Here is an 11828-nt window from a genome sequence, read left to right as displayed (position 1 = left end):
AAAATCGTGCAATGCAGGTTAGAGTGCCGTGGACCCAGACTTGGCTGTGCACAAAGGATTTCCGCCGGAAGTACACAGGGGCTGGAGTAGCTGCAAAAGTAGCAGGTCCCAGCAATGCAGTCTAGCGAGGTGAGGCAAGGACTTACCTCCACCAAACTTGGACTGAAGAGTCACTGGACTGTGGGGGCCACTTAGACAGAGTTGCTGGATTCGAGGGACCTCGCTCGTCATGCTGAGAGGAGACCCAAGGGACCGGTAATGCAGCTTTTTGGTGCCTGGGGTTGCAGGGGGAAGATTCCGTCGACCCACAGGAGATTTCTTCGGAGCTTCTAGTGCAGAGAGGAGGCAGACTACCCCCACAGCATGCACCACCAGGAAAACAGTCGAGAAGGCGGCAGGATCAGCGTTACAGAGTTGCAGTAGACATCTTTGCTACTATGTTGCAGGTTTGCAGGCTTCCAGCGTGGTCAGCAGTCGATTCCTTGGCAGAAGGTGAAGAGAGAGATGCAGAGGAACTCGGATGAGCTCTTGCCTTCGTTATCTAAAGTTTCCCCAGAGACAGAGACCCTAAATAGCCAGAAAAGAGGGTTTGGCTACCTAGGAGAGAGGATAGGCTAGCAACACCTGAAGGAGCCTATCACAAGGAGTCTCTGACGTCACCTGGTGGCACTGGCCACTCAGAGCAGTCCAGTGTGCCAGCAGCACCTCTGTTTCCAAGATGGCAGAGGTCTGGAGCACACTGGAGGAGCTCTGGACACCTCCCAGGGGAGGTGCAGGTCAGGGGAGTGGTCACTCCCCTTTCCTTTGTCCAGTTTCGCGCCAGAGCAGGGCTAAGGGGTCCCCTGAACCGGTGTAGACTGGCTTATGCAGAATTGGGCACATCTGTGCCCAAGAAAGCATTTCCAGAGGCTGGGGGAGGCTACTCCTCCCCTGCCTTCACACCATTTTCCAAAGGGAGAGGGTGTCACACCCTCTCTCAGAGGAAGTTCTTTGTTCTGCCATCCTGGGCCAAGCCTGGCTGGACCCCAGGAGGGCAGATGCCTGTCTGAGGGGTTGGCAGCAGCAGCAGCTGCAGTGAAACCCCAGGAAGGGCAGTTTGGCAGTACCAGGGTCTGTGCTACAGACCACTGGGATCATGGGATTGTGCCAACTATGCCAGGATGGCATAGAGGGGGCAATTCCATGATCTTAGACATGTTACATGGCCATATTCGGAGTTACCATTGTGAAGCTACATATAGGTAGTGACCTATATGTAGTGCACGCGTGTAATGGTGTCCCCGCACTCACAAAGTCAGGGAAATTGGCCCTGAACAATGTGGGGGCACCTTGGCTAGTGCCAGGGTGCCCTCACACTAAGTAACTTTGCACCTAACCTTTACCAGGTAAAGGTTAGACATGTAGGTGACTTATAAGTTACTTAAGTGCAGTGTAAAATGGCTGTGAAATAACGTGGACGTTATTTCACTCAGGCTGCAGTGGCAGGCCTGTGTAAGAATTGTCAGAGTTCCCTATGGGTGGCAAAAGAAATGCTGCAGCCCTAAGGGATCTCCTGGAACCCCAATACCCTGGGTACCTCAGTACCATATACTAGGGAATTATAAAGGTGTTCCAGTAAGCCAATGTAAATTGGTAAAAATGGTCACTAGCCTGTTAGTGACAATTTTGAAAGAAATGAGAGAGCATAACCACTGAGGTTCTGATTAGCAGAGCCTCAGTGAGACAGTTAGTCACTACACAGGTAACACATTCAGGCACACTTATGAGCACTGGGGCCCTGGGTTACCAGGGTCCCAGTGACACATACAACTAAAACAACATATATACAGTGAAAAATGGGGGTAACATGCCAGGCAAGATGGTACTTTCCTACACAACCCCCCCCCAAACGAAGGACAATAAGGCTAGCCATGACCTGATGAGTCTTCATTGTCTAAGTGGAAATATCTGGAGAGTCCATCTGCATTGGAGTGGCTACTCCCAGGTCTATGTTCCACTGTATAGTCCATTCCCTGTAGGGAAATGGACCACCTCAACAATTTAGGGTTTTCACCTTTCATTTGTTTTAGCCAAAGTAGAGGTTTGTGGTCTGTCTGAACAATGAAGTGAGTGCCAAACAGGTATGGCCTCAACTTCTTCAGAGCCCAGACCACAGCAAAGTCCTCCCTCTCTATGGCAGACCAACGCTTTTCTCTAGGGGTCAACCTCCTACTAATAAAAGCAACAGGTTGATCCTGGCCCTCAGAATTAAGTTGTGATAGGTCTGCCCCTACTCCTAATTCAGATGCATCAGTTTGGACATAGAATTTTTTAGAGTAACAAGGGCTTTTCAGGACAGGTGCAGAGCACATGGCCTGCTTCAGCTCCTCAAAAGCTTTCTGACAGTTTGCTGTCCATAATACCTTTTTAGGCATTTTCTTGGATGTGAGGTCATTAAGAGGGGCTGCAATGGAGCCATAGTTCTTAATGAACCTCCTGTAATACCCAGTGAGGCCTAGGAAGGCTCTCACCTGAGTCTGAGTGGTAGGGGGAACACAATCAATAATTGTTTGGATTTTCCCCTGAAGTGGTGCAATCTGTTCCCCACCAACAAGGTGTCCCAGATAAACCACCTTCCCCTGCCCTATCTGGCACTTTGAAGCCTTGATAGTGAGGCCTGCCTTCTGCAGGGCCTCCAAAACTTTCCGTAGGTGGACCAGGTGATCATCCCAGCTGGAGCTAAAGACAGCTATATCGTCCAAATATGCTGCACTGAAAGCTTCCAGCCCTTGCAGGACTGTGTTCTCCAGCCTCTGAAAAGTGGCAGGTGCATTTTTCAATCCAAAAGGCATTACAGTAAACTGGTAATGGCCCCCAATGGTTGAAAATGCAGTTTTAGGTTTAGCATCTTCTGACAATTTGATCTGCCAATACCCTGCAGTCAAATCAAAAGTGCTTAGATACTTGGCAGATGCCAGTGTATCTATGAGCTCATCTGCCCTGGGTATAGGGTGAGCATCAGTTTTGGTTACCAAGTTGAGACCTCTATAGTCTACACAAAACCGCATTTCCTTCTTTCCATCTTTGGAATGGGGTTTTGGTACAAGTACCACAGGAGAAGCCCATGGACTTTCAGAGTGCTCAACCACTCCTAGTTCTAACATTTTCTGGACCTCTTGCTTTATTCAGTCCCTGACATGGTCAGGCTGCCTATAGATCTTACTTTTGACAGGTAAACTGTCTCCAGTATCTATAGTGTGAGAAGAGTTCAGAGAATTGATCTAGGAGATTTATGCAATGGTCTTTCTGCTCAGCAGTAAGACAATCAGCCAAAACTACACCTTCCACAAGAGCATCTTGTTCTGTGGAAGAGAAGAGATCGGGTAGAGGATCACTGTCTTCTTCCTGTCCCTCATCAGTTGCCATGAGCAGGGTGAGATCAGCCCTGTCATAGTAGGGTTTCAGGCGGTTGACATGGAGCACCCTAAGGGGACTCCTGGCAGTGCCTAAGTCAACTAAATAGGTGACTTCTCCCTTCTTTTTAACAATTGTGTGGGGTCCACTCCATTTATCTTGGAGTGCTCTTGGGGCCACAGGCTCCAAGACCCACACTTTCTGCCCTGGTTGGTACTGAACCAAAACAGCCTTCTTATCATGCCATTGCTTCTGTAGCTCTTGGCTGGCCTGAAGGTTTTTACTGGCCTTTTTCATATACTCAGCCATCCTTGATCTGAGGCCAAGTACATAGTCCACAATATCCTGCTTAGGAGCTTTTAAAGGTTGTTCCCAACCCTCCTTGACAAGTGTTAGTGGACCCCTAACAGGGTGACCAAAGAGGAGTTCAAAGGGGCTGAAGCCCACTCCTTTCTGGGGTACCTCCCTGTAGGCAAAAAGGAGGCATGGTAGAAGGATATCCCATCTCCTACGGAGTTTTTCAGGGAGACCCATAATCATGCCTTTGAGAGTTTTATTAAATCTCTCCACCAGTCCATTTGTTTGTGGATGATTGGGTGTTGTGAACTTGTAAGTTATACCACACTCCTTCCACATGGCCTTTAAGTATGCAGACATGAAATTGCTTCCCCTGTCTGATACTACTTCCTTTGGGAAGCCCACCCTGGAAAATATTCCCAGGAGGGCCTTTGCCACTGCAGGAGCTGTAGTGGTCCTTAAAGGAATAGCTTCAGGGTATCTTGTGGCATGGTCCACTACCACCAAGATGAATCTATTGCCTGAAGCAGTAGGAGGGTCAAGGGGGCCAACTATGTCAACCCCTACCCTTTCAAAGGGAACCCCAACCACAGGCAGTGGAATAAGGGGTGCCTTTGGTGTGCCACCTGTTTTGCCACTGGCTTGACAGGTTTCACAGGACTTACAAAAATCTTTTGTGTCCTCAGACATCCTAGCCCAATGAAACAAGGGAACAAGTCTGTCCCAAGTTTTCATTTGACCCAGGTGCCCAGCTAGGGGAATGTCGTGGGCAAGAGTTAGGAGGAACTTTCTGTACTCCTGAGGAATCACTAATCTCCTGGCAGCTACAGGTTTAGGATCCCGATGCTCAGTGTACAAGAGGTTGTCCTCCCAGTAAACTCTGTGAGAGTCACTGACATCCCCATTAGCTTGTTTGACAGTTTGCTGTCTGAGACCCTCTAATGTGGGACAGGTTTGCTGTGCCACACTCAGCTCCTCCCTGGCAGGCCCCCCTTCACCCAAAAGCTCAGCAGTGTCTGCTTCCAGCTCCTCTGGTGTAGGTTCTGCACAGGGAGGGAATTCTTCTTCCTCAGAAGTTGAATCCACTGTAGAGGGATGGATAGTAGGATGTGGTTTGCTTCTACTAGCCCTAGCTTTAGGGAGCACTTGGTCCATTGTTCCAGGATCCAAGCTTCCCTGTCCTTTTTGCTTTTTGGCCTGAGCCCTTGTCAAAGCAAAAATATGCCCTGGGATGCCCAGCATTGATGCATTGGCCTCCAACTCCACATCTGACCAAGCTGATGTCTCCAAATCATTTCCTAGTAGACAGTCTACAGGTAAATCTGTGGCTACCACAACTTTCTTTGGACCAGTAACCCCCCCCCCCCCAGTTGATATTAACAACAGCCATGGGGTGGCTAAGTGTGTTGTTGTGAGCATCGGTTACTTGGTACTGGTGACCAAATAGGTGTTGTTCAGGGTGGACCAGTTTCTCTATGACCATAGTCACACTGGCTCCAGTGTCCCTGTAGGCCTGAACCTCAACACCATTTATTAGGGGTACTGCTTGTACATATCCATATTAAGGGGACAAGCAACTAAGGTGGCTAAATCAATAGCCCCCTCAGAGACTAACACAGCCTCTGTGGCCTCCCTAACAAGGCCAACCCCAACTAAGTTACCAATAGTGAGCCCAGCTACTCCCTTGGATTGGCTATTAGTAGGTTTGCTCCCACCACCACTGCTATTAGTAGGGACACTAGGGGTAGCAGTAGGGGTTGTAGTGGTAGGAGGCTTGGTGCTTTTCTTTGGACAACTGGGATCTGTTGTCCAATGGCCTTTTAATTTACATAAATAGCACCATGGTTTCTTTTCTTTGTTTTGATTAAAGGAGGATTTGAACCCACCACCCCCACAAGAGTGTTTTTGTGGGCCTGATGAAGCCTCATTTTTAGATTTGTCCCCACCCTTGTCTGAAGACTTACCATCCTTCTTTTTGTTGCCATCTTTGTCACCCCCTGTATGAACTTTTCTGTTCACCCTTGTTCTGACCCATTTGTCTGCCTTCTTTCCCAATTCTTGGGGAGAGGTCAGATCAGAGTCCACCAAGTACTGGTGCAACAAATCAGACACACAATTATTAAGAATATGCTCTCTCAGGATCAATTTATACAGGCTGTTCTAATCAGTAACTTTACTGCCATGTAACCACCCCTCCAAGGCCTTCACTGAATGGTCAATGAAATCAACCCAGTCTTGTGAAGACTCCTTTTTGGTCTCTCTGAACTTTATCCTGTATTGTTCAGTGGTTAAGCCATAACCATCCAGGAGTGCATTCTTAAGAACTGTAAAATTATTGGCATCACTTTCTTTCACAGTAAGGAGCCTATCCCTACCTTTTCCACTAAATGATAGCCATAGGATAGCAGCCCACTGCCTTTGAGGGACATCCTGTACAACACAGGCCCTCTCAAGTGCAGCAAACCACTTGTTAATGTCATCCCCCTCCTTATAAGGGGGAACTATCTTGTGCAGATTCCTGGAATCATGCTCTTTTGCAGGATGACTTTGGGGAATACTGCTGCTGCCACCAAATCCAGCTGTTGCTTTTTAAGCTTCAGTCTGGTTTGTTCCACTCTCAACATATTGAGTTCCCTCTCTAACATTCTGTCATCAGGGTTGGTGGGAGGGACATTCTTAGACACAGAAGAATGAACAGAAGGAGACCTGTCCCTTACAGAAGCCACCCTAACAGCTTGGCTAACAGAAACATCACTACCAGGATGGTGAGAATAAATGCTTTTGCTATGATGTGAGACAACACTATTTGTATGGTGAGGCTCTCCATCATTACCAAGTATGCTAGACTGTCTAGTAATGGGCAGGCTAGGAAGTTTCTTTCCTGAATCTTTTCCTGGGGGAGTCCCTGGATCAGATTGAGAACCATTAGCTACTTTTTCAACAGATGGGGCACTTATGGTCTTATCCTGTACTCTAAGCATGTTAATTAACAGTTCTAAGGAAGGATTCTTCCCTACACTCAAATGTCTCTCTATGCAGAGACTCCTTGCTCCTTTCCAGCTAAGGTGATCATATGCAAGTTTGGACAGATCAACATTTTGGCCTTTGCCAGACATTTTTAGAGAGAGTTAAAGTGATAGTAAAAGATAAAAAGTTTGTCAGAGCTTTTAGAAAGACAGAGAAAAAAAACTTTAAAAACGTTTTTGAACTTTTTAGAAAGTTAGAAGTACTTTTCAGCACTTAGAAAAGAGTGAAAAGAAGAAATGCAAAACATTTTGGCTATGTGTATATACACTGACCTTGTTTTGTATATTTTTCTCTTATGAAATGACAAGAGTGGTAAGTAGTCTCAAAGCACTTATCCCACCACTGCACAACCAATGTAGGAGGCTGGACTGGCTTGTAGTGAGTACCAAGGGGTACTTGCACCTTGCACCAGGCCCAGTTATCCCTTATTAGTGTATAGGGTGTCTAGCAGCTTAGGCTGATAGATAATGGTAGCTTAGCAGAGCAGCTTAGGCTGAACTAGGAGACGTGTGAAGCTACTACAGTACCACTTAGTGTCATATGCACAATATCATAAGAAAACACAATACACAGTTATACTAAAAATAAAGGTACTTTATTTTTATGACAATATGCCAAAGTATCTTAGAGCGTACCCTCAGTGAGAGGATAGGAAATATACACAAGATATATATACACAATAGCAAAAATATGCAGTATAGTCTTAGAAAACAGTGCAAACAATGTATAGTTACAATAGGATGCAATGGGGAAACATAGGGATAGGGGCAACACAAACCATATACTCCAGAAGTGGAATGCGAACCACGAATGGACCCCAAACCTATGTGACCTTGTAGAGGGTCGCTGGGACTATTAGAAAATAGTGAGAGTTAGAAAAATAACCCTCCCCAAGACCCTGAAAAGTGAGTGCAAAGTGCACTAAAGTTCCCCTAAGGACAACGAAGTCGTGTCAGAGGAATAATGCAGGAAAGACACAAACCAGCAATGCAACAACTGTGGATTTCCAACCTAGGGTACCTGTGGAACAAGGGGACCAAGTCCAAAAGTCACAAGCAAGTCGGAGATGGGCAGATGCCCAGGAAATGCCAGCTGCGGGTGCAAAGAAGCTTCTACTGGACAGAAGAAGCTGAGGTTTCTGCAGGAACGAAAAGGGCTAGAGACTTCCCCTTAGGTGGACGGATCCCCCTTGCCTTGGAGAGTCGTGCAGAAGTGTTTTCCTGCCGAAAGGACGCCAACAAGCCTTGCTAGTTGCAAATCATGAGTTTGGCGTTTTTGGACGCTGCTGGGGCCCAGGAGGGACCAGGAGGTCGCAAATTGGACCTGAAGAGAGAAGGGACGTCGTGCAATACAAAGAGCCCTCACTGAAGCAGGTAGCACCCGGAGAAGTGCCAGAAACAGGCACTACGAGGATGTGTGAAACGGTGCTTGCCGCAGTTGCACAAAGGAGTCCCACGTCGCCGGAGACCAACTTAGAAAGTCGTGCAATGCAGGTTAGAGTGCCGTAGACCCAGGCTTGGCTGTGCACAAAGGATTTCCGCCGGAAGTGCACAGGGGCCGGAGTAGCTGCAAAGTCGCAGTTCCCAGCAATGCAGCCCAGCGAGGTGAGGCAAGGACTTACCTCCACCAAACTTGGACTGAAGAGTCACTGGACTGTGTGGGTCACTTGGACAGAGTCGCTGGATTCGAGGGACCTCGCTCGTCGTGCTGAGAGGAGACCCAAGGGACCGGTAATGCAGCTTTTTGGTGCCTGCGGTTGCAGGGGGAAGATTCCGTCGACCCACGGGAGATTTCTTCGGAGCTTCTGGTGCAGAGAGGAGGCAGGCTACCCCCACAGCATGCACAAGCAGGAAAACAGTCGAGAAGGCGGCAGGATCAGCGTTACAGAGTTGCAGTAGTCGTCTTTGCTACTATGTTGCAGGTTTGCAGGCTTCCAGCGCGGTCAGCAGTCGATTCCTTATCAGAAGGTGAAGAGAGAGATGCAGAGGAACTCGGATGAGCTCTTGCATTCGTTATCTAAAGTTTCCCCAGAGACAGAGACCCTAAATAGCCAGAAAAGAGGGTTTGGCTACCTAGGAGAGAGGATAGGCTACTAACACCTGAAGGAGCCTATCAGCAGGAGTCTCTGACGTCACCTGGTGGCACTGGCCACTCAGAGCAGTCCAGTGTGCCAGCAGCACCTCTGTTTCCAAGATGGCAGAGGTCTGGAGCACACTGGAGGAGCTCTGGACACCTCCCAGGGGAGGTGCAGGTCAGGGGAGTGGTCACTCCCCTTTCCTTTGTCCAGTTTCGCGCCAGAGCAGGGCTAAGGGGTCCCCTGAACCGGTGTAGACTGGCTTATGCAGAATTGGGCACATCTGTGCCCAACAAAGCATTTCCAGAGGCTGGGGGAGGCTACTCCTCCCCTGCCTTCACACCATTTTCCAAAGGGAGAGGGTGTCACACCCTCTCTCAGAGGAAGTTCTTTGTTCTGCCATCCTGGGCCAGGCCTGGCTGGACCCCAGGAGGGCAGCTGCCTGTCTGAGGGGTTGGCAGCAGCAGCAGCTGCAGTGAAACCCCAGGAAGGGCAGTTTGGCAGTACCAGGGTCTGTGCTACAGACCACTGGGATCATGGGATTGTGCCAACTATGCCAGGATGGTATAGAGGGGGCAATTCCATGATCATAGACATGTTACATGGCCATATTCGGAGTTACCATGGTGAAGCTACATATAGGTAGTGACCTATATGTAGTGCACGCGTGTAATGGTGTCCCCGCACTCACAAAGTTCAGGGAATTGGCTCTGAACAATGTGGGGGCACCTTGGCTAGTGCCAGGGTGCCCTCACACTAAGTAACTTTGCACCTAACCTTTACCATGTAAAGGTTAGACATATAGGTGACTTATAAGTTACTTAAGTGCAGTGTAAAATGGCTGTGAAATAACGTGGACGTTATTTCACTCAGGCTGCAGTGGCAGGCCTGTGTAAGAATTGTCAGAGCTCCCTATGGGTGGCAAAAGAAATGCTGCAGCCCATAGGGATCTCCTGAAACCCCAATACCCTGGGTACCTCAGTACCATATACTAGGGAATTATAAGGGTGTTCCAGTAAGCCAATGTAAATTGGTAAAAATTGGTCACTAGCCTGTTAGTGACAATTTGAAAGAAATGAGAGAGCATAACCACTGAGGTTCTGGTTAGCAGAGCCTCAGTGAGACAGTTAGGCACCACACAGGGATCACATACATATAGGCCACAAACTTATGAGCACTGGGGTCCTGACTAGCAGGGACCCAGTGACACATAACAAACATACTGAAAACATAGGGTTTTCACTATGAGCACTGGGCCCTGGCAAGCAGGATACCAGTGAGACAGTGAAAACACCCTGACATACACTCACAAACAGGCCCAAAGTGGGGGTAACAAGGCTAGAAAGAGGCTACTTTCTCACAATCGTCCCCCTGCAACCGCAGGCACCAAAGAACTGCATCACCGGTACCCTGGGTCTCCTCTCAGCACAACGAGCGAGGTCCCTTGAATCCAGCAACTCTGTCCAAGTGACTCCCACAGTCCAGTGACTCTTCAGTCCAAGTTTGGTGGAGGTAAGTCCTTGCCTCCCCACGCCAGACTGCATTGCTGGGAACCGTGACTTTTGCAGCTACTCCGGCCTCTGTGCACTTCCGGCGGAAATCCTTTGTGCACAGCCAAGCCTGGGTCCACGGCACTCTAACCTGCATTGCACGACCTCCTAAGTTGTCCTCCGGCGGTGTGGGTCTCCTTAGTGCAACTTCAGGTGAGCACCGTTCCACTCCTCTTCATAGTGCCTGTTCTGGCACTTCTCTGGGTGCTGCCTGCTTCTGAGAGGGCTCCTTGTCTTGGTCGACGCCCCCTCTGTCCCCAGACGCAATTGGCGACATCCTGGTCCCTTCTGGGCTACAGCAGCATCCAAAAACCCTAACCGCATGACTTGCAGCTAGCAAGGCTTGTTTGCGGTCTTTCTTCAGGAAAACACTTCTGCACGACTCTCCACGGCGTGCGGAATCCGTCCTCCAAAGGAGAAGTTCCTAGCCTTTGTCGTTCCTGCCGAATCCTCAGCTTCTACTGTCCTGCACCAGCTTATTTGCACCCACAGCTGGCATTTCCTGGGCATCTGCCCATCTCCTACTTGCTTGTGACTTTTGGACTTGGTCCCCTTGTTCCACAGGTACCCTCGACTGGAAATCCATCGTTGTTGCATTGCTGGTTTGTGTCTTTCCTGCAGAATTCCCCTATCACGACTTCTATGTCCTTTGGGGAACTTTAGTGCACTTTGCACTCACTTTTCAGGGTCTTAGGGTGTGCTATTTTTCTAACCCTCACTGTTTTCTTACAGTCCCAGCGACCCTCTACAAGGTCACATAGGTTTGGGGTCCATTTGTGGTTCGCATTCCACTTTTGGAGTATATGGTTTGTGTTGCCCCTATCCCTATGTGTCCCCTTTGCATCCTATTGTAACTATACATTGTTTGCACTGTTTTCTAATACTATACTGCATATTTTTGGTATTGTGTACATATATCTTGTGTATATTTGCTATCCTCATACTGAGGGTACTCACTGAGATACTTTTGGCATATTGTCATAAAAATAAAGTACCTTTATTTTTAGTATATCTGTGTATTGTGTTTTCTTATGATATTGTGCATATGACACTAGTGGTACTGTAGGAGCTTCACTCGTCTCCTAGTTCAGCCTAAGCTGCTCTGCTAAGCTACCATTATCTATCAGCCTATGCTGCTAGACACCCTATACACTAATAAGGGATAACTGGGCCTGGTGCAAGGTGTAAGTACCCCTAGGTACTCACTACAAGCCAGTCCAGCCTCCTACAACCGGTCCTTTGGGTCCACTCTCAGCACGACGAGCATGGTCCCTGGAACTCAGCAACTCTGTCCAAGTGACTCCCACAGTCCAGTGACTCTTCAGGCCAAGTTTGGTGGAGGTAAGTCCTTGCCTCCCCACACTAGACTGCATTGCTGGGTTCCACGTGATTTGCAGCTGCTCCAGCTCCTGTGCACTCTTCCAGGATTTCCTTTGTGCACAGCCAAGCCTGGGTCCCCGACACTCTAAGCTGCAGTGCACAACCTT

The sequence above is a fragment of the Pleurodeles waltl genome, chromosome 3_1 (assembly GCF_031143425.1).
Source record: "Pleurodeles waltl isolate 20211129_DDA chromosome 3_1, aPleWal1.hap1.20221129, whole genome shotgun sequence".
Lineage (NCBI taxonomy): Eukaryota > Metazoa > Chordata > Amphibia > Caudata > Salamandridae > Pleurodeles > Pleurodeles waltl.
Note: the sequence above shows the minus strand (reverse complement) of the source record.